Source organism: Castor canadensis, chromosome 12 (assembly GCF_047511655.1).
Source record: "Castor canadensis chromosome 12, mCasCan1.hap1v2, whole genome shotgun sequence".
Lineage (NCBI taxonomy): Eukaryota > Metazoa > Chordata > Mammalia > Rodentia > Castoridae > Castor > Castor canadensis.
In genome coordinates, this window is record NC_133397.1 from 71,457,189 (window position 1) to 71,480,642 (window position 23,454).

Consider the following 23,454-nt stretch of genomic DNA (forward strand, 5'->3'; position numbering starts at 1 on the left):
TTATTCACAAAATTAAATGCACAATTAATTTTTGGCCCAGTAATTCCCATACTAGGCATATAACCAAAAGAATTGAAAACAATCACTTTAACAAATTCACATACATGTTATAGTAGCATGGTTCACAATATCCTAAAAATGAAAGCAGCCAAAATTTCTATCATTATGTGAATGAATAAACAAATTGTGGCATATCTATATTACAGAACAATACTTAGCCATTTAAATGAATGATATGTGTTTAAACCTTAAGATGTACTTTCTATACAAGAATGAATATGAAATTATTAAAGCTGCTGAAGTCACCATAAAATGAGGACTAAGGTAGAAGGGAGAAAAATGGAGGGGATGACCCAATTCAGGATATAACATGCATATACCTGGAAATGTCATAATGGAATTCTGTTAAACAAACAAAAATGTCCTTTTTCAAAAACAGAGATCAGAAAGGTAAAACAGGTCCTGTCTGGGGTTGGTACCAATGGGATGTGAGAGGACATAAGGAAAAGGTGTAGGAGGGTGAATATGGTGGAAATATTGTTTATTCATGTACGAAAATGACAAAATGAGACCTGCTGACACTATTCTAAGAATTGATGGGGTAGGGTAAAGGAGAATGATGGAGGGGGTAAATTTAACTGAGATATATTATAATAACTTTTGTAAATGTCACAATGTACCCCCAGTACAACAATAATATGATATTAAAAATCAGAACGAAGTACAGTATGCATTACTAGGAAAGAAAATGAATTGAAGAAAATATGATATATAAATAAAAAATACTGTTCTATGTGAGAGAAGCCAAGCACAAAAGGTCACATATTAAATGATCTGTTCATATGAAATGCCCAGAGTATATAGAGAAAATTCATATTGGGTTTGCCTGGACTGGGGAAGGGAGAAAGAGGGAGAAAATGGCTCCTTTTATGTTGTGCAAAATTTATCTAAATAATAATAAAATCACTGAAAAACTGTGCTCTATAAAATTAGGTTAGGATTTACAACTTTCAGGATAATTTATAAACATTTGACATTTGAGATATACCTATATATGTTTATTCCTGAAATTTACAATTGTGGTGCTTCCTTGGTTGTGATTTGCTTTGAGACACCAGCAGACTAATTCTGTCATAGGCTCATTGAAGGTACCAGGATGGTGGTGTAGACAGCGGAAAGTGTGTGGATTGTGCCCTGTCATTACTAAGATGCACAGATAATGGAGCCAATGTGAACAGCTGGGTATTTCTGCTGTATGTGTTGAATTTAACATTTCCTGCCAACAGAGGTCAGTCTAACTTTTCTCACTCTCAACACTATTCACATTTTGGGCAGATATTTCTTTGTAAAGGGTTGCTGTTCTAAATGCTGTAGGATGTTTAGCAGATTCTAAGGCTTCTACCCACTAGCTGTCAACAGCAACAACAGAAACCAATGATAATTTCCCCACTTGTCAAATATCCATTGGAAGAAGAGATGCGGGGTTGCCTCAAGTATAGAACTACCTGTCTACAATGAAATCCTTGGATGTTTTAAATCAGATATTTGTAAAGACTTGACATCTAAATTGTCACCAGTATGTAGTTAAAAAAAGAGAGAGAGAAAAGGATATAGTTGGAAAAATACTTTGCTGTTATCATTGTTAATAATTCCTTAAAAAACAAAACTATGATAAAGTATTCATCATTTTCATTAGTGTTTGTATCTATTTTAATCTATTTATTCTTCAGCAGTACTAGGGTTTGAGCTCAGGGCCTCACACTGGCTAGGCAGGCACTCTACTACTTGAACCACTCCACCAAACCTTTTTTGTGATGATTTTTTCAAGATAGGGTCTAGAGTACTATTTGCCCAGGCCTGGCTTTGAAGCACAATCCTCCTGACCTCTGTCTCCTGAGTAGCTAGGGTTATAGGCATCAGCCACCAGTGTCTATCCATCAGTTTTTATTTTTATTTAATCTTCTTGACATTTCTTTGTCAAGACCTCAAAATTAATTGTAAATTTTTTGGTTTAGTGAACAACTTTTGTAATCTAAAAATTGGGATGCACTGCTTTAGACTAGATAAGTATCTTTTTCTCCTTTAGTCAAATTTGAATGACATCATTCTGGGATTCACACAGCCCTAATTGCCAGGTGACTAATTCAAATTCAACAGCTATCTTCAAGTGTTCAAAATGATAGAAAGATAAAGAAAAACAGTTCCATTTTCTTAGCTCAGAATTTATAAACTGGTAAAGCTATGCATGGCGTCCGCTGCCTGCAATCCCAGCACTCACTCAGCAGAGGTAGGAGTGTCTTGAGTTCAGCACCAATCTGGGATCCATAGAGAGACACTGCCTGAAAAGAACAATGAATTTATAAGCTAGCAGCCTTCAGTCCTCTCATGGCCCATATGTGGAACAAATAGGGCACCAGCGTTATAGCTTGGTTTTAATTATTGACTTTAGTGTTGGTACATTATGATTTTTACAAAAGTTTTTACAAAATATTAAATATATCATAGTTGAATTCACCCTGTCCATTGTTCTTCTTTATCTCTCCTCCCTCCTTTCCTAGAATAGTTTCAATAGGTTTCCATTTTCCATTTACATACATGTATGCACAATATTTGCACTATATTCACCCTCTTATAACTTGTCTCCACATCCTCCCCCATCCACTGGTACCAATCCCCCCAGACAGGGTCCTTTCTGTTCCACTGTTTTCTGTTTTCATAAAAAAATGAAGTTTTTGTTTAAGATAGTTACACAGGGAGTTTCCTTGTGACATTTCCATGTACGTATGTATAATACCAAATTGGTTCATCTCCTCTATTTTTCTCCTTTCCATCTTAGTCCCCTTCATATGGTGATTTCAGCAGGTTTAAAATTCTATATTCATTCTTATATGGGAAGTATATCAACCATATTCACTTTCTTAATTTCCTTCTTTTATACACCTTCTTTCATATGTGACCTCCCCTAAATGTGACCTGCTTTTCATAATATTGCTTTTTTAATGTAATTTTACATTTAAACCATTATTGCTGGTTTTTCTTTAATATTGCTATACCCATATTCTGAAATGACAAAAGCAGCTGGAACTTAAAATGTGTGCTTTCATGTGACTGAGTATCATTCATTATAGACCATCACTCTCCATTTTCTATCCTCTCTTACACTTTGTCTTGCTTTATTCATATGACCCCTGTGCCTTCACACCATAAGTAATAGGTACTTTGACCAAAACCACACCCACATAAAATTTAAAAGCTCCACTTTTTAATTTTCAAAGTTTTGTTCCTATCTTTTCCCAATCATATTGTGTTTGAATTCAGGATGAGGGGAAAATCATTTACTTCTAACTTTGTATTTCAGCTTCTACACATATATATATATATTTTTCTTCCATAGTTGAAGGCTCTTACATACTTACATAGCTAATAGATCACACAGAAATCAAGTGCCCATACTAGAAGGAGCTGATAGGGTAGGGAGGGAGCTTTCAGTGGAAACGAAAGACAGATGTTATGCAATATAAAGTAAAAAAAAAAAAAAAACTCAGCAGGTGATTAAAGAAACTATTCCTCCAATACCAAAAATTACTCCTATAGAGAGTTATTTATTTTAAGCCTTTCTAAACTTATCTGGAAAAATCTCCAAAATCCCTATTGATTGTTTAAAAATATATGAAGGGATACACATAGGGAATGGCTAATAAAAAGCCCTACTACAAGGAACTCTGATGAATGTAAAATTAAATAAGTCCCAAAAATGGAATCAAGAGTCACAATTAAAAAAAATTTCCTGTCCTTCTTTTGTCTTACCTCTCCTTAATGATTTATTCATTCTGTTATTTTTAAGTCAGAAGCAAACAAGAAATAAAATGTTAAACAAGGAAAAGAATTTTATGTGAATTATTCACAAAACTGAACAAAATATTAAAATCCTGACTTATTTTAGATTTGTTTTACTTATCTAGGTGACATTTCCTTTCTTATTTTTTAATTTCCTTTATGGTTAATGGACTCTTCTACCATTTTAATTCTGTTCTCAACATGTCTTTTCACATTCTGTCTTTCATTTTACTACACATCCATCACTTTCATGGGAAAATAGACTTGGAAATAAATAGCCCATTATTCATTAGCCATAATTTTTCACCAATCCAGCCAAGTATCTAGCTTATCCCCCAAATTTAACTTCTTTTTGTTCCACTGAACCACACCAACCTAATTCATTTTTGTTATCATCACTGTACAAGATCTGGTTCCTAATGGCAATTCTGCCTTCATATAAGTAGGACCATGCTTCCAAACCTCAGCTTCCTCATCTGTTGCACATAAATTTCATCCCATTTCTGACTTTATACACTTCTCTAAGATTATGTGTGCAAATTCAGTTATTTCCATTACAAACTTAATGCTCCAACTTTTAGAACCTGGGTAAGATCTTAGTTGAAGCAAGAGGAGTTGTGGGGCAAGATGAGGCCTCCTTAAATTTTTCTATTATATAACCTCTACTTTTCCTCCTTTTCTCCTTAGAACATTTATACTTTCATTGATCAATTCATCTTTTGAGCATCCACTGTCTGAAATCCTACCAGTCAGATTGCTTAGTATCCATGGTTTCAAAGACAATGACAGAGACATGTTTTATTTATTTTATTTTATTATTTTTCCAATTACATATGTATATATTATATAACAAATCTGAACATTAACCCATAATAATTAAACATTAAGGCAGAATATCACATTTTCCTATACATCACTTTCAACATAAGAGACATTTCAAAATATAAGAAGGTCATCATGACGCACAGATGACACATGCAGGGATTTCAGGTGCTCAGGGTTTTTGAGCCTGCTCTGAGAATGAAAACCCAGGTAACTCCAACAGCAGAAGTCAGATAGATTTTATCTGTAGAGAAGAGAAAGACTGCATAGTGGGGAATGCAGGGGGACCCAGAGCCAGTGGTCCCATGGGTCAAGGTGAGGATTGGGTTTTATAGCCTTTTTCTTTGTGTATTGCCTGTGGGCAGAGATGCCTTTCAGATGCAGATGGGTGTTTCCTGGGAAGGAGAAGTATCTTCTTGACCTCCTGCAGTCCATCCTTCAAGTTCCCCCTTTCAGTGACCACCCTAATTGCTGTTAGGAATAAGGATGACAAAGTCTATTCAGTAACTGCTTCCTGCTGACAGGGGACGATGAAGTGGCCCACAGCCTCAGGACTGACCATGAGAGGGTTTGTCAAGGGGACCATGATAGTAGGTTGCTTTCATCTCCATCACAGGCACTTGTAGTTTGATGGATTCTAGGTGAGAAGAAGCAAACTTGACAAGTAAGTTTAAAATGAAGGCCCAAACACAAGCAAGAAAATAGTGGCAATTATAGGCCCCAGAAAGGGTAGGAACCAAGACCTGGAGGGGAGACAGGATTTTACTTGGTCCCACACCTGTGTAGAAACCTGAGTTTCAAGAGATTGCTCCTGGAGCCATTTAGCCTGTTGGAAAATGTAATCTGCACGTTCCTCTACAATGCTTGAAATGTTTATATATGTACAGCAGGAAGTATTGGCGATGGCACATAACCCTCCTTGTTTAGCCAAAAGAAAATCTATGGCTAGGCAGTGGTCCATGAACATACAGTCAAGGGATGACAAAGACCTTTGCATGTCCTTAATGGCAAGGCCTACCTGGTCTGAAGTGTCCTCTACTACTTTGGTTAGGTTTTTACAACTACATGATTGGCAATAACCACATAGCTGATTCCAGCTAGAGTTGTAACTAATGTTGTTATCCCTAAAACTATTATAGTAACCTCTCTTTTATCTCCAAGGGAAGCTGTTCCTATTCATTCACATTCTTCTTTCCTTCCAAATGGCTGCATAAGTATGCAAGATTAGGAAGTCATACTTAGAATATGTATAGATGTTGACTCTCTGTTCTTTTGACAGTTTTAGGGTTTCTGTTAGGGCCACTAATTCTGTCAATTGAGCACTTGTATTAGGAGGAAGAGGACCTGATTTGAAGATGCCAAATTCTATTACAACTGCAAACCCTTCATGTCTGACTGACACCATTATTGATAAAGAAACTGCCATCAGTGTATAATTCTAAATTTGGGCTTTTTTTAAGGGCTGATCATTTAAATCAGGTTGGGCAGCATAATTTTCCATAAGTACCTCCTCACATGAGTGTTCAGGATTTCCCTCTGCCTCTGGTAGAAGGGATGCAGGATTTAGGCTCTGACAGGTCCTTAAAGGTATTTCTGTCCCTCCCAGAAGCTGGCCCTGGTATTTAAGTAGACGGCTGTCAGATAGCCAAAGTTCTCCTTTGAGTTTAAAATTTCCCCATGTCATGTGGGTTATAAATTGTTGGGGATGGGGGGAAGGATAAGTTTTTGAGCTTCAAGCACTAGGAGGCTTATTGCAGCCATTGCTCTAAGGCATCCTGGCCATCCCTTGGCTACCTGATCTAACTCTTTGCTTAAGTAGCCTACTGGCTGGGGAGTGATGCCCTGGAGCTGAGTCACCACTCCCAAGGCCAGTCCTCCCTTTTCATAGACATATAATAGAAACTTGTCCTGTACTGGGAGACACAGGGCTGGAGTTGTCATAGGGCCTTTTTTCACTGGTTGAATGCATTTTCTGACTTGTCATCTGAGTCAATAAAAAGCTGTGTGCTTCCTTAAGGATTTGATATAAGGGCTTGTCTAGATCTGCATATTCTAGAATTCAAATTCTACAGTATCCTCTGACCCCCAAAATGCCCTTAATTGTTTTAGAGTTTTAGGTAGAGGAAACATCAGGATTGGATGGATTCTATCTTCTGGAGCCCTCATTTCTTTCTCCAGGACAAGGCCTAAATATGTAACCCTAGACTGACACAATTGGGCTTTTTCTTTAGAGATTTTATACCCTCTATCTGCTAGGAAGTTTAGTAAGGATTCAGTGGCTTGTGAAATGATGGCTCAGTTAGTCCACAGAGCATAGGTCATCTACATATTGTAGCAGAGTAGCTTGTGGATATTACCACTCTGCCAAGTCTTGGGTTAGAGCTAACCCAAAGAGGTGGCAACTGTCTCTGAATCCCTGGGGGAGGATGGTCCAGATGACCTGTCCAGACTTTCTTGTTGGGTCCTCAAATACAAAGATAAGTTGACTTTTACAGTGTAACAGAATGCAAAAGAAGACATCCTTTAAGTCCAGGACAGAGTAGTAAGCAGTACATGGAGGTATTTGGGCTAAAAGTGTATAGGGATTTGTAAGTAGAGGGTGGAGAAGCACTACTGCTTCATTGATCAGGCAGAGATCCTGGACTAGACTCCAGTTGTTAGGTCCCTTTCTGATACTGAGAATAGGAGTATTATATGGGCTGGAGCATTCTATTAGCAGTCCCTGTCTCTTTAAGTCTTTGATTATGGGAATTAGCTCCTCCTTAACTTCTGGCCTTAAAGGATATTGTTTTTGATAGGGAAACCAAGAGGGTTCCTTGAGATGAATTAGGACTGGGACAGCTGTTCATGCCCATCCCACAGTATGTCCATACATCCACACCATGGGGTACACTTGTTCCTCTATTAGGGGCAAGCAAAAATACTCTCCTGGAGGTAAAAGAAGCTGCACTCCCAATTTAGATAGAAGGTCTCACCTTAGCAGAGGAATAGGTGTTTCTGGGATAATTAAAAAGGAGTGACAGTAATGGAAATCTCTCCAGGAGCAGGCTAAATGCTGAGTGAAATAATGCTCAAGAGGCTGTCCCAATACACCCTGAACAGAACAGTAATTTTCTTGGAGGACCTAGGTCTGGGAGAGAAAAGAATAGCTGAGATGCTGGCTCCAGTATCGATAAGGAGGTTGACTTTGTGCTTTTTTGATAGTAAGTATAACCCGGGGCTCCCCTGCTTTTACAGTGGTCACAGGAACCTGTGTGGGAGGCCCCGGGACCTGTCATTGGGTGGGAGGCTCTGGCCTTGGTTCCCCTGGGAACCTGGGACAGAGTGCCTTCCAGTGTTTTCCACAATAAATGGGGCAGGGTCCCAGAGGTAGCTTTCTCCAGGGGCACTCCCTCCTAAAATGGCTTGACTGTCCACATTGAAAGCATGTCCTTGGGTTTGGACTTTGCCCCAGAGTAGCCTCTCTGAGTGCTGTGATCAGAGCTTCCTGCCATTTATCCTTTCTCTTTTGTTTTTCCAGGAAATTTTTTTATTTTTCTAAGTTCCTATGATAGAATACGGATGTGGATACACAGACCAATTGGTCTAGATATCTGATCCCTTCAGTCACCAGTTTCTGAAGATGTTTTCTGATATCTGGGGCTGTGTTAGAAATTTATCTTTTAGGACAATTTTCTTCCTGTGACTCTGGTACAATGTTGGTATGCTTTTGTAAAGCATCCTGAAGTCTCTGTAAGAAAGCTACTGGGATTTCTAAGGGTCCTTGCTGGACAGCCATGACTTGGGAGTAATTAGGGTTTTACCTTGACTCCCTAGACCCTCAAGAATGCAGTGGATGAAATGATTATGGCTTCATTCACTCTTGTCATTTTCAGGGTCCCACTTAGGGTCATACCTAGGTAATGCCTGATCTACTGTTGGAATTGGGAATTGAGGTTCTCTTTTAGGTATACAGTGTCTTTATATTTCTCCTTCTTCCCCTTAACCTCCTGTGAGGGCCCAGTCTGAGACAGGCCTGGAGGGCCATATTTATCTAAGTGATAATTGTCTCCAGCTGTGACTGCCTGAGCTAGTACCCACTGTTTCTGCAGAGCAGTAAGGGTCTGAGATAGCAATAGCATTACATCTTTCCAGCTCAGTTCAAAGTTTTGGCTGACTTCTCTAAATACCTGGCTGTACTGATCTGGGTTTTCTGTGTAATTTCCTAAATCCTTTTATATTTCTTTAAGTTCACTCACTCTAAAAGCAATGTGAGCCCTATTACCTCCAGGAATTAACTGGGGGGGGGGGGTAGAGTCCTGTGGGATGATGTCTGGTGTGTGAGGTAGCTGGGTAACATGGGAGAGGGAGAGCTGATGGAGCATCAGATGGGTTCTTTGGTTCAAGGGAACTTGGGAGCTTTTTGCAAAGGGTTACCATGGTCTGGGTATCTAGCCTGCATTTGTTCAGCCATTCTGGGTGGTATCTTAGGAAAAAGAACAGTTGAATATATGGAACTTTGGTCCATTTTACCTCCTTTCTACAGAACATATTTAATTGAAGAATGGTATTATAATTAATGCTCCCTCCTTCTGGCCATCTTTCCTCAACTCCCAGAAGATACTGTGGCCAAGCCTGGGTGCAGTAAAATTTGAGTCACTTTTCCTGAAGACTTTCTGGATCAAGATCTTTCCAATGTTTTAATAAGCAGGCAAGGGGGGATCCTTCCTAGATCCTTGAGACTTTTTTCCCCATCTAAAAAAAGAGAAATAAAGGAAAATTGGTCACCTTAACAGAGGTTTCTCCTTTTATCTAGGTGTCCCCAGATGAAGGGAGATGTGTGGGAGAGGGCATCCTGTTATCCCTTTCTCATGCCATTGCCACCTGTGGCTAAGGTCTTGGAGGATATTTAGGCATTTTGGGTGTAGCCACCCCACCAAAATGACCTTTGACCAATCTCTTATATATTTTGACTTGCCTGTTTGCCCCGTGACCCAGATAGGCCTGGTTCTCCTCTACCAGCTGAAAGGTTGTAATTTAAAAATAACTCTATCAAAGTAACCAAGAGGGCTTGCATGGCCAGAGGGAGGATTCCTGCAGAGGCATGGATGTGGACTCTTGATGAAATAGACTTTTGTCCCCCTATATATTCTGTGAGGCATATATGCTTTTTATGAAAAGAGAGAGAACATTTGATGGCTTTTGCTCTGGTAAGGGGCAAATATGGAGAAGACCATGAGGTCTCTGTCTTTTAACTGTTTTTTTCTTTTCTTTTCTTTTCCTTGAAGGCAGGCTGTGGAACCTGTTTAACCAGTTTAACCAGATGTTTGACAAAGACAGTTAAACCTGAGCTAGAGAGTAGCAGTTCCTGGTGTCTTCAGGGATTTTTCCCAAACTCTCTGAAGAAGGAAGCCTATTGCTGTTTAGAGCAAAGCGGGAGGGGGCAAGCATCCTGAACTACTTGGGAAAGGGGAAGGAGAGGCTGAGGATTGGGGGAAAAGAGTTTCCAGGCTTAACACATAAGGGATTATTGGTCACCACTGTTGTCCAGGTTGATCTTGCCCAAGGGCAGTACTGGAGCACGGGAAGCAAGAGGTGACCTCCACTCTCAGGCCATGGAAACCATGAAGGAAGCTTAAGAGATCTAATTGTTTGCTGCAGACATGGCTGGAGGGGTATGAGACTTAACCACCTATGGAGCCTCAGGGCAGGTCAGGAAGTAGCATCTCTAGCCTTTGGGTGACACTGGGGCATGCCCCAGTCAGACACCTTTATAGCTTGAAGACAAACTTTCCTTTCCACTGATATTTTAGACCTCCTCTTAAGTGAGTCAGATCTTGAAAGACAGAGAGTTTAAGGAGAGGGAAAAAAAAAGCCTCAATGCACTGAAGTCTGGCTCCTCCCATGTAGCATTGGCAGTGCAGTATAAGTGCCCAGCCAGCACCTGAGTTCTCTCAGATTGCCTGCCTTATAGCTATAGTGGGCCTGGAGCTTTTCCTCACATTCCAAGGGGAGAAACCCTCCTTAACAAGAGAGAGAGAGAGAGAGAGAGAAAGAGAGAGAGAGAGAGAGAGAGAGAGAGAGAGCGAGAAAGAGAAAGAGAAGGTCAGCCTGAGAGGTCCACCATAGGTTGGCTGTTTTGGGGTGACTCTCCTGGAGAACAGACTCCATCAGAGTGACAGATGGTCACATCAAGTTCATAGGCAGCCTTTCCAAGTTTGGCACAATTTATACTAACCTCAGGTGAAGACTTGTCTCTTTGTGCATCACCAAACATGATGCATAGATGACATGCACAGGAATTTCAGGTGCTCAGGGTTCTTGAGCCCTCTCTGAGAATGAAAACACAGGTGGACTCCAGCAACAGAGGTCAGAAAGATTTTATTTGTAGAGAAGGGAAGAGAAAAACTGATAGTGGGGAATGCAGGGGGACCCAGAAACTGGTGGTCTTATGAATCAAGGTGGGGATTGGGTTTTATAGCCTTTTTCTTTGTGTATTGCCTGAAGGCAGAGATGCCTTTCAGATTCAGATGGGTTTTTCCTGGGAAGGAGAAGTGTCTTCTTGACCTCCTGCAGTCTGTCACTCAATCCTCAAAAAGTTATTAAAAAATACTTATTGAATAGTAAGACTAGAAGAAAATGTATATATTTTTATCCCTAACACATAAAAAAAGTTAACTGAATAATCTCATGAAAATATAACATGAATATTTCTTTAATTTTTTTTGTAGTGCTGGTATTATTTTCCTGCTCTCATATATATCTGAGCTACACTTCCAGACGTCTTATAAATATTTAGTAATTAATTAGAAGACTATTTAGTAAATAGAAGAAGATGGCTAATATCACTAATTTGGAAAGAAAACTCCACAGAAAGCAACTAAAAATTGTCAAAATTTTCCTGTGCCCACATCAGAAATTGTTCCTTAGTTGGTGGGAATATGGAGCTTAGTTTTAAGGGCATTTCTCTCTCTTTCTTTTTTTTGGGGGGGTGGTGCAGCACTTGGGTTTGAACTCAGGGCTTCATGCTTTAAGAGCGTTTGTGATTCTGGAGAATACTGGTATGGTCTCACTTGTCAGCACTTTTAAGTTAATAGTTAACATTATGCATTACAGCCCTTTCCCATCCCCTCTGTCTTTGCAACTGTTCTAGTGACTGCTTAAAATAGTGTTTCTTTTTGTCTTATTGGAAGATATGTAATTCATTAATCAAGGTAATTAAAAACTTTCCTTCAGGAAATTTCCATTGAACTTTCAATCTGTTAATAAATTTCATCCTCTGCATATAACATTTGCAAGTAAATATATTTATATAGATATTAATAAATATAGTACATTTACTATATTTCAGACTCACAGGTTTTTAACCCCTTAAATACTAAGACTATGTCAAAGTCACATGAATAATTCACAACACTAACAAGCAATGTCAGTTACCTATATGCATGTGAATGAAATGAAAAAAAAATGAATAGGCAAAAATTAATGCTATGTTTGTTATAAACTCCATGTGATTTTGTTGAATGATTTAACTTACCATAAAAGAAGAGAATATAAACTGGACTTCTTTGCTATATAGACTACTTAGTAAGTTAATCCACTTCCATTTAGTGATTTTGCACCAAAGTTAGGAATTAAATCAGGTTTATGGGAAAGGATTTCCACCCAAACACAAGAGAAAATATTTCCTCATGTTGGGCTTCAGATTGGTAAATATTGAGAAGCACAAATAGACAATTCTTTAGTCTAATTAATTGAGCAAATATTTTTGCTTTACATATTATAGATATTCTTGAAACAATATCAGCTCTTTTTTCACTGCTCTTGACTCTTTAGCTTATTTTTAGCTGACAGATTAATCTTAAAAGTCATCCACAGAGAGTGAAAAAATCATTGCTACTATGGGAACAATATTTCTTTGCATTCCTGACTTTTATTTTAAACTGGAACCATCTTACTGTTGCATTAATACTAGGAAAGAAATGTTTGCATTTAACTTTACTTAAAGCTTTTTTAGCTGTCACTTAGCAAGATCTAAACATTTTACACAGTGTGATTTTAGAAAACTTTTGACCTTTTTAGATTTTATTTAATTTTTAAAATTTTTCCTTCAAATGCCAGAAACTGTCAAGACACTTGTCTTAAAGGAAAAGGTCACCCTAAGATGAAAGTTAGTCCAAGGTTGAGTGACAGTGCTTCTTTGTTGTCTAATCTAGGATGTCAAGCACTCATTGTAGAGTACTTGAATGATAGCTTAACCTCTACACTGGTCTTAGAAGTACAAGAATGTTCCAGAAACTTCGGCAGCTATTTCAATATAAATCTGGTGGAATGTAACAAATATCCATATCCAACTGTCATGGAAAATGCAAGCCAGCTTCTTAAAGTGCAAGGTCTTTATGTGAAAACCAGTTATATATACTCCAAATAGAGGCAGTGTTTATAGAAAAGTTATCATTATGGAGAGACAACTGTGAACTAATTTCCTGTGGCAGTATGTTTTTTTTTTGTGTGTGTGTGTGTGTATGACAGTGTATTCTTGATTAGATATCAGTCTTACTATAATTATAACATATAATAACTATATAAAAGCACAGGTTTTTCCCAGTGAAATATAATCACATCGAAGGCTTTTCTTTAAAAGTCAATTTTAAAAGTAAATGAGATCACACTAAGTAAATATCATGAAATTATTATATGCATTATAAAATGCTATATTTGTGAAGGACCTTCTCATCCTTTGTTAAAGATCAATTTTGTTTTGCCGAACAAACTTGAAGACAGGGTGAAGCTAAGCTTCTTATTCAGGAATTAGTACTGACAAACTCAGGCTAGAACCCTGTTTCATTATCTTTTCTCCAGAGCATTCTGTACCCATGAAGTTTGTGCCCAGTAGATACACAAACTAGACTGAACTTTGTATTTGTACAAATTGGAATGATGTGCTGGTTTTAGGAAATGTTAATGTCAAGCCAATTTATTAGTCTAAGTATTGCAATCTAATATCAGTACTGTAACCAATGACTGTAAAATAAGATTTTGATCTAACTTTTGATTTTGAAATCTAAATAATCTTTGATTTGCAATCTTATGATATATAGTATCTTATTAGATGCTCCATTTGGAAAATCTCTCAATGTCTAAGAGTGCTATGATTATTGGTAATAAATGCAAACATAATATACATATGAAGATTGTAAATCCTAAGAAATTTGCATGATGCTACTCAAAACATATTTTAAAATGATTTAAAGTTGCTAAATGTGTTTTAAAGGAAAACATTGGGATATATAATGTATAAATTGTGAGACTAGTAACAAAGGACTAACTACCATATTCACTGACGAATTAAAAAAAGTCAGTAAATGGTTCAAAGTTGGAAATGTAGCTGTCAATTTTGCTAAATAAAGTAACATCAACAATGACAGTATTCAAGATTCTGTGAAAATAAATGTCCCACAGTTTTGAACTCCAATTCACATATTTACAATATGTAATCAGCACATAGTCCTCAAAGCTGAGATGGAGAGAAACTTGAAATTTAAACCATATTTGTAAATTCATGTCTAAAGGCGTGTGAAAATTATTTGTCATTAAAAGTTTTGGAAACTATCTACTAGAGACAAACAGTAATATTAATAGAAATAATAATGATAATAATAATTGTTATTTACACCACTAAATTTCAGTGGTCTATAAACACTAGTAAATTTAAACTTATTTGATATTTTTTAAACCTGCATTGGCTTTTATTACCATAAGATATCAGTAAGTAAACACTCTTAATATCTTATCCAGTATTTACAATACAGTCAAATATATGAAAAAATACTCTGAAATTGTATGCATGAGACCTGAATGTTTGTGCTTCTATTGTGTTCTACTGTGTCTTGAAATTTGCTTGAAGAACTGCTACTGAAATGTAATCTTTAACTGAATCTATAAAGTCGACATTATCATTTATGGTTTCCACTACAGGTTACATTTCCAAAGAATGCTGCATTTGACTGGTTTCCAGGACCTACTTGGATTTTTCAAAATTAAAGTTAAAGCATGCAAATCTCTTAATTATAATACTTTAAAAGGCAAAATTTATTCAATCCCAGATCATTCTCTTTTTTTAAAGATTCAAATAAAACTTTTACATTTTATTCTTTACTTTTATTTTATTGTTTTTACCTTTAGTCACATGTGTATACATTGCTTGAGCCACCTCTCCAACACTCCCACAAGCCCGCCATGCAGATCCTGTTCCACCCTTTTATATCCAATTTTGTTGAAGCATAAACATAGGAGATAATAAGAAAAACAAAGCATTTTTACTACTTTGAGATAAAGATGGCTATACAAAGAGATTCCTAGTGTTGCTTCCATGCATTTGTGTATTGCAATCCATATTGGTTCATCTCTACCTGATCTCTTCACTACTTCCTAGCTCCTTCCCATAGTGGTCTCTGTCAATTTAAGATTACTATATTCACTCCTCTGCAGTAACACATCAACCACATTTAAGTTTTAGGTTTGCTTCTTTTTCCTTATTCCACCCTTCCACATTGTACCATTAGTGGGTGACCCATGTCCAATGATATTTCTGAATGGGTTTTAGGTCTATAATCTGCAGATAAGAGAGAATGTGATTCTTGGCCTTCTGAACCTGAATTTGGCCTTCTGAACCTGGCTAATTTCACTTAAGGTGATGTTCTTCAGTTCCATCCATTTACTTGAGAATGACAAAGTTTCATTCTTCTTTGTAGCTGAGTAAAATACCATTGTGTATAAATACCACATTTCTTGATCTACTCATCGGTAGTGGGACATCTTGGAAGTTTCCATAGCTTGGCTATTGTGAATAGTGCTGCAGTAAACATGGGTGTGAAGGTGCCTTTGTAATAACCTGAACCACATTCCTTTGGGTATATCCCTAGGAGTGGTATTGCTGGGTAATATTGCAGATCTATGATTAGTTTTTTAAGAAGCCTCCATATTGTTTTCCAAAGTGGTTGTACTAGCTTATATTCCTATCAGCAGTATATGAGGGTTCCTTTTCCTTTATCCTTGCAAACCTTTGTTGTTGGTGGTGTTTTTGATGATAGCTATTCTAACAGGAGTTTAGTGGAATCATAGTGTGGTTTTGATTTGCATTTCTTTTATGGCCAGGGATGGTGAGCATTTTTTTCTTGTATTTTTTTGCCATTTGGATATCTTCCTTAGAAAAGTTCTGTTTAGTTCAGTTGCCTATTTCTTTATAGGTTCATTGATTTCAGGGTATTTTAGTTTTTTGACCTCCTTTTATATTCTGGTTATCAGTCCATTTTCTGATGTACACTCAGTGAATATTTTCTCCCACTCCCTTGGTGATGTCTTCAGTTTAGAGACTATTTCTTTTGTTGTACATAAGCTTTTTAGTTTCATGTAGTCCCATTTGTCTATCTTTTCTTTTAGTTGCTGGGCTGCTGGAGTTCTATTGAGGAAGTCCTTGCCTATACCTATTTTTTCCAGAGTATTATCTGATCTTTCCTGTACTAACTGCAAGGTTTCAGGTCTAATATTAAGGTCTATAATCAACTTTGAGTTGAAACTAGTACAGGGTGATAGTTTCAGTTTTCTGCAGGCAGATAATCACTTTTCCCAGCAACATTTATAGAAGAGGCTGTCTTTTCTCCATCATCTGTCTTTGGTGACTTTATTAAAAGTAAGGTGGGTGTAGCTGTATGTATTCATATCTGGGTCCTCTATTCTGTTCCACTAGTCTTCATATCTGTTTTGTTGCAAGTACCATGCTGTTTTTAATTGCTATGGCTTTGTAGTATAGTTTGAAGTTGTGTATTTTGATTCCTCCAGCATTGTTCTCTTTGCTCTTTGTTGCCTTGGCTATTTGCTGTCTTTTGTGTTTCCAAATGAATTTTAAGGTAGATTGTTCAATCTCTGTGATTAATGTCATTGGGATTTTGATGGAAATTGCATTGAACATGTAGATTGCTTTTGGTAATATAGCCATTTTTACTATGTTTATTCTGCCAATCCATGAGCATGGGAGACATTTCCATCTTCTGTTGTCTTCCATCTTTTTTTTCTTGTCAGTGGTTTGTAGTTCTCCTTATAAAGTTCATTTACATCCTTTTTTAAGTTTATTCCTAGGTATTTTATTTTTTTTGAGGCTACTGTAAATGGCATTGTTTTCCTATGTTCTTTCTCAATTTGTTTATTGCTGGTGTATAGAAAAGCTGCTGATTTGTATAAGTTGATTTTATATCCTGCTATAATACTGAAGCTGGTTATTATGTCTAGGAGTTTTTGAGTGGAAGTTTTGGTTATTTGAGAAATAGGATCATTTTGTTTGCAAATAGGGTACTCTGACTATTTATTTACCTATTTGTATTCTGTTTATTTTTTTCTTATTTCCTATTGCTCTGGCTAGGAATTCTAGGACTATGTTGAATAGGAGTGGGGAGAGTGGGTACTCTTATCTTGTTCCTGATTTTAGGGGAAATGGTTTCAGTTTTTCCCCATTAAGTATGATGTTGGCTGTATGTTTGTCATATATAACCTTTAAAATGTTGAGGTGCATTCCTTCTATTTCTACTTTTCTTAGAGCATTTATCATGAAATGATGTTGAATAATATCAAAGAATTTTTCTATATCTATTAAGATGATCACATGATTTTTGTCTTTGCTTCTATTAATGAGCTGTATTATATTTATTGATTTGCATATGTTGAATCATACTTGTATCCCTAGGATGAAGCTGACTTGGTCATGGTGAATGTTCTTTTTGATATGTTGTTGTATTTAGTTTACCATTATTTTATTGATGATTTTTGCATCAATGTTCATTAAGAAGATTGGTCTGTACTTCTCCTTTTTGTATGTGTCCTTGTCCAGTTTTGGAATGAGTGTAATACTGGCTTCATAGATTGAGTTAGGCAGTGTTCTTTCCCTTTCCATTTTATGGAAAGGTTTAAGGAGTGTTGGTATTAATTCTTTTTAAAAAGTCTAGTATAATTCAACAGAGAATCTGTCAGGTCCAGGATTTTCCTTTTTTAGGAGACTGTTGAAGCTTCAATTTCATTATATGCTATAGATCTGTTTAGGTGGTTAATATCTCATTGGTTCAGTTTTGGATGGTCCTAAGTATATAGAAATTTGTCCATTTATTAAACTTTTTCCAATTTATTGGTATATAGGTTCTCAAAGTAGTCTCTGATGATTCCCTGATTATCCTTGGTATTTGTTGCTATCTCTTCTTTTTCATTTCTGATTTTACTGATTTGGGTTTTTCCCTTCTTCATATTAGTCAGAATTTCCAGGGGCTTGTCAATCTTGTTTATTTTTTTCAAAGAACCAGATTTTTGTCTTGTTTATTCTTTCTATGGTTTTTTTTTAATCTCTATTTCATTAATTTTCACCCTTTTTTTTAGTATTTATCTCCTGCTTGTTTTGGGTTTTGCTTGGTCTTTTTTCTTTCTAGGAGTTTGAGATGTAGCATTTGTTTTTTATTAGAGCTCTTTCCGTCTTTTTAATACATTCACTCATGGCTATAAACTTTCCTTTTAGAACTGCCTTTGCTGTGTCCCATAGGTTCTGGTAGGTGGTGTTTTCATTTTCATTAATTTTCAGGAACATTTTGATTTCATCTCTTATTTCATCTAGGACCCACTGATTGTTGAACAATGTGTTATTCAGTCTCCAATTATTTGCATATTTTCTGCTGTTGATTTTGTTGTTGAGTTCTAGCTTTATTGCATTTTGATCAGATAGAATGCAGGGTGTTATTTCTATTTTCTTATATTTTCTGAGGGTTGCTTTGTGCCCTAATTTATGATCTATTTTGGAGAAAGTTTCATGGGCTGCTGAGAAGAATGTATATTTTCCTGTTGTTGGATTAAATATTCTGTAGATATCAATTATCTCCATTTGATCTATGGTGTCATTTAGTTCTAGGATTTTTTTGTAGAATTTTTGTTTGGGTAACCTACCTGTTAGTAATAGAGGGGTATTAAAGTCTCCCACTACCACTTTGTTGGAGTCTATATGTGCATTTAAGTCCTTTAGTGTATGTTTGATGAAATTAGGTGCACTGACATTGGGTGCATATAAATTGATAATTGTTATTTCCTTTTAATATAGTGCCCCTTTTATTACTATAAAGTGTCCTTCTCTGTTTCATTTGATTTATGTAAGTTTGGAGCCTACTTTGTGTTAGTACTGCTTCTTCTGCCTGTTTTTTGGGGTCATTGGATTGGTAAATCTTCTTCCATCTTTTCTCCCTAAGCCAGTGTTTATTTCTGTCAATAAGTTGGGACTCTTGTAAAAAACACATTGTTGGATCTTCCTTCTTAATCCATTTTCAAACAGTGTGTTTTGATGGGGGAGTTGAGTCCACTGACATTCAGTGTTAGTATTGATAGGTATGTGGTGATTCTTGCCATTTAGTTGTTTTTGTTGTTTAAGGATTTGAGTGTGTCCAGCCAAATCAATGCTACTCTCTGATTACTTGTGTTTTTTTCTTCTGTGCTTTCATTCTTCCTATCCTGTCATTGTTTTGTTTGATTTCATCTTCTGGGTGCAGAATTCCTTGTAGAATCTTCTGTAGTGGTGGTTTGGTACTCATATATTGTTTTAGTTTCTGTTTATAGCAGCAGATTTTTATTGCTTTATAAATTTTGAATGATAGTTTTGCTAGGTAGAGTATCTTAGGGCTGAAATTATTTTCCTTCAGTGCCCAAAATACCTCACACCTTGCCCTACTTTGTTTTAAGGTTTCATTGAGAAATCTGTTATTATTTTGATGGCTTTACCTTTATACATCATTTGTTTTTTCACTCTTACAGCCTTTGATATTCTTTCTCTGTTCTCTGTGCTTTTTGTTTTAATGATAATATGCCATGGGGAGGTTCTATTTGGCTCCTGGAGGCTTCTTGTACCTTAATGGGAAAACTTTCTCAAGATTTGGGTAATTTTCTGTTATTATTTTGTTAATATATTACATATCCCTTTGCCTTGCACCTATTATCCTTCTTCAATACTCATGATTCTCAGGTTTTGTCTTTTGATGGAGTCACTGAGTACTTGCATATTCCTTTCACAGCTCTTATGTTGTTTAACTAAGATTTCTTCTGTTTTTTTCTTTAATTTCTATTTTGTCTTCAAGCTCTGAGATTCTGTCTTCCATTTGCTCTATTCTACATGTAATTATTTGCTCCACATTCCTACTAGTATGTCTAACTCAACAACTAAAATTCCATTTTACATCAAAACACCATTTCAACTTTAAAGCTGCAGCCTGATACTGACATTTTGTTGATGCAGTATGACTATTCCTATATGTCTCCATCTATGGAATGGCATTCCACTGTGTTTTTCATTTGACTAAAGGGACTTTTTATTTCCAGGATTTCTGTTTAATTCTCTTTTCTGAGGTTTTCCATAACTTTGTTCAACTTCTCTTTTATAATTTGTGTTGTCATCTTTAATTTGTATATCTTTTTTTTTACAGTGTCATTTGTTTCACTTGGTTTACTGATGTCCTCTCTGAGTTCATTTATTTGTTTTTGTATGTACTCATGTTCTTTATTTTTGTTGTCTTGAAATTTCTTGAGTGTATTTCTTGTACTTTCTGGTTAAACATGTCTAGTTTTTTCTCCATGAATTTCTCTGAGATTTCTTCTGAGTTTTCCTCTTTGAGATTTTTTTGTAGGCATGACTGGGCTCCTTGGTGACTTTTGTCATTTCTTTGTTGTGGTCAGGAACTAGGTATCCATTTTCTTCATTTCCCACTGAATCAAGTTTTTTCTGCAAATTCATGCAAGCAGCTTTGAAACCACCTGGTGAGGAGAAATGGCATGGGTTGGATAGGTTTTTTAGCAGGTTAGGGGTCCAGAATGTCACAGAGTTCAATTCTAATTGATGGTCTGTCTTCTGCATCTTTAACTCTTTGGAGCATCTTTTGGAGAACCCATTCTCTTAAAAGATAAGAAATGAATTGATTCCAAAAGCCTCTTGCAATTTACCTCTCTTTGCTTCTGCTCATAGAAATGAAGTTAAGATGAAAGTTTCCTTTATAGAATAAGCCAAATCAACCACTTGAAATACAGGACTGAATTCTACTTATGTAACCAAAAATTCCTGAGGTAGCAAGACAAAAGTAATACAGAATACAAATGCTTACACTGAGTTGTAGTTTCTTTCGGAGAAAATCATGTCATAGTCCTGTTGATATGTCAGCATTTTTCTACTAAACTTTTTCAATCTTTTCTTTATTTCAGAAGTTGGAGCTCTGAAAACCTATTTCTTAGACTCACTTTCCCATTGTGTTTCTTGTTTGGATTGTACCAGTGAGAGTTATTTGCAGAAGAGATGAATGACAAAAGAAAATGGAAGTTATCACTAGTCCAGACAGTGGCAGGTAGGTGTCTAGTCCATTCAGATCAAGCATAAGGACCTTAATGCAGGGTGGGTTGAGTTGTTTTCTGTTTTTGTTTGTTTATTTTTTGTTTGTTTTGGTAGAATAGAGGAGTGTAAGTGCAGACAGTGGAAAGATGTAGAGTGTCACCAGTATTTTTAATCTTCACCCAGTTTGATGGTTCAGAATGACTCCTGACTATGCTCTGCAAGTCTATTCTTTCCTTAATTCCTAAAAATGAGCATAACTGATGACCATTTTTAAATAGGAACATCACCTCTCAAGTTCATTTGAAAAAACAGGAGCATTGTCATTGTGAAGTTTAACCATTATCATTATAAGCAAAATGGAGGTGACTATGTGTAGTGTGTTGCAGTAAATCAGCATTTAGACTATAAACCAGTAGCAAACTCAAAAAAAGAGACTCTTCTAACATCCACAAAATTTCTTCTCTTCTTCCACTCTTCCCCTACCTTCAGATGCTAGGATTTATATTGAAGATACTTTTGTGCTTAATGTTCTCCAGTGATCTTCCTTTAATATACTTGACAACAAATGTTAAAGAAAATAAACATATATGGTAAGAATGAAACAGAGAACACTGAGCCAGAAATAATAATGAAAGTATAATATGTACTATGGTCAGTATTCATGGTTATGATATATGTTTCTATTTATCTATCTGTCTACATAGTATTGTTATATTTGACAATTATACTATGTTCAGTTAAACCAGCATTTTTAAATTTTTTTTACTGTACTGGGGTGGAACTCAGAGTTTTGCATTTTCTTGGCAGGTACTGTACACTTGAGCTGTGCTCCCAACCTTTTTTGCTTTAGTTATTTTTTGAATTGGATCTCACATATTTACCCAGGCCAGGCTGGACCACAATCCTTTGCCTGGGCTGGCCTCAAACCACAATCATTCCCATCTCTACCTCCCAAGTAGGTGGGATTTATAAGCATGAGTCATCATGACCAGTCTAAATAAAACAGTATTGATACTGCTCTGAACTGTTCAGTAATATACATAAAACACTATTTCTTTGTGCATATAATTAATGATCAGTTTTACTGGATTTATGTGCATTGTGCAATGTATGTTGAAATACCATCAATTATTTTACCCCTCAACCTATAGTTCAATGAATGTGTGTGTGTGTGTGTGTGTGTTTATAATACATTTAAATGTTTGCATAGAAATATTTTAAATAAAATTTGGCATAAAGTAAAATTTGCACAATGGGAAATTAGAAGACAATGAAATATACTACTTACCTTTGAAAAATAGAATCTCTGTTGACTGTCCAATCTGGCAAACAAGATGTTCTCATATATATTTTTTAGTATTCTGCTTACTAAAGAACTCCATTTAACACACTTATCAGTCTATATGCACATTATCCATGAATTTCTGAGTTTTAGGGAAAGTCTAGTTTTTCTGTGTCTTCTACAATTAGCTCAGTGCCTGACATGTATTAGGGACTCTAATAGTATTTGCTGAATGCATCAGTTTATCTTTAGTCTGAGTAACTCTCCAGATGGCCACTGAATCACAACAGATTTATTTATATAAATAACTGAAGAAGCTTTTTTTGTCTTTTATATTCTACATACTCTGGCAAGTGTAAGATGAATGAGTTTTGAAGAATCTTATACTTGGTAAATTAAAAGTAAAGAATAAGTAATTTAGAATTTTTCAGTATTTAAGAAATTATTTGCATTTTGGTGGGTAGAAAATGAAATGTTGGGAAAGGGCACTATGATGATAAAGACATGGAAAAATTAAAGCGAATTGGTGAGTCAATGAACAGTGAAATTCCTAAATCATCAACTGTTTGAAAATGAACTCTATTTGTATTACACTAAAATTAGAAATTCATGTTAGAAACAAAAAAAATTGAATCATAGGTTATGACATAAATGAAAATGTACTCATTGGAAAATCAAAAATACAGGGAAAGAGAGAGTTTGGAGAGAAGTATGTAAAATTAAAAAATTTTGAGTCAGAAAAATGAGTAATAAAAAATGCCTGGTAATTGTGGAGAAAAGAGCACAATTAAAGTTGCTAAAATATGAAAGGCAAGGTAAGGAAGATTGATTTTTCATGAAGAATTGGAGAATCAAATTCAGTCAATGGTGGGGGAGAGTATTGCATTAGTAAATTTCTGTGTTAGCCATGCATTTTAAGGAACAATTTGAGTACAGAAAATGGAGATGAATCTGGATTACAAGGGATCTAGGAACTGGCATCAAGTAGGTGCAAGTGAGTTCAGTGGGGAGATGAAAGAATTAAAATTGCAGTCATGGATATTCTCTTTTAGGAACAGAAAACCTTGGGTATATTTAAATGTGTTGGAAAAGTCAGCCACAAGGAAGAAATTATAGAAAAATGGAAAGAATAATTGATGGG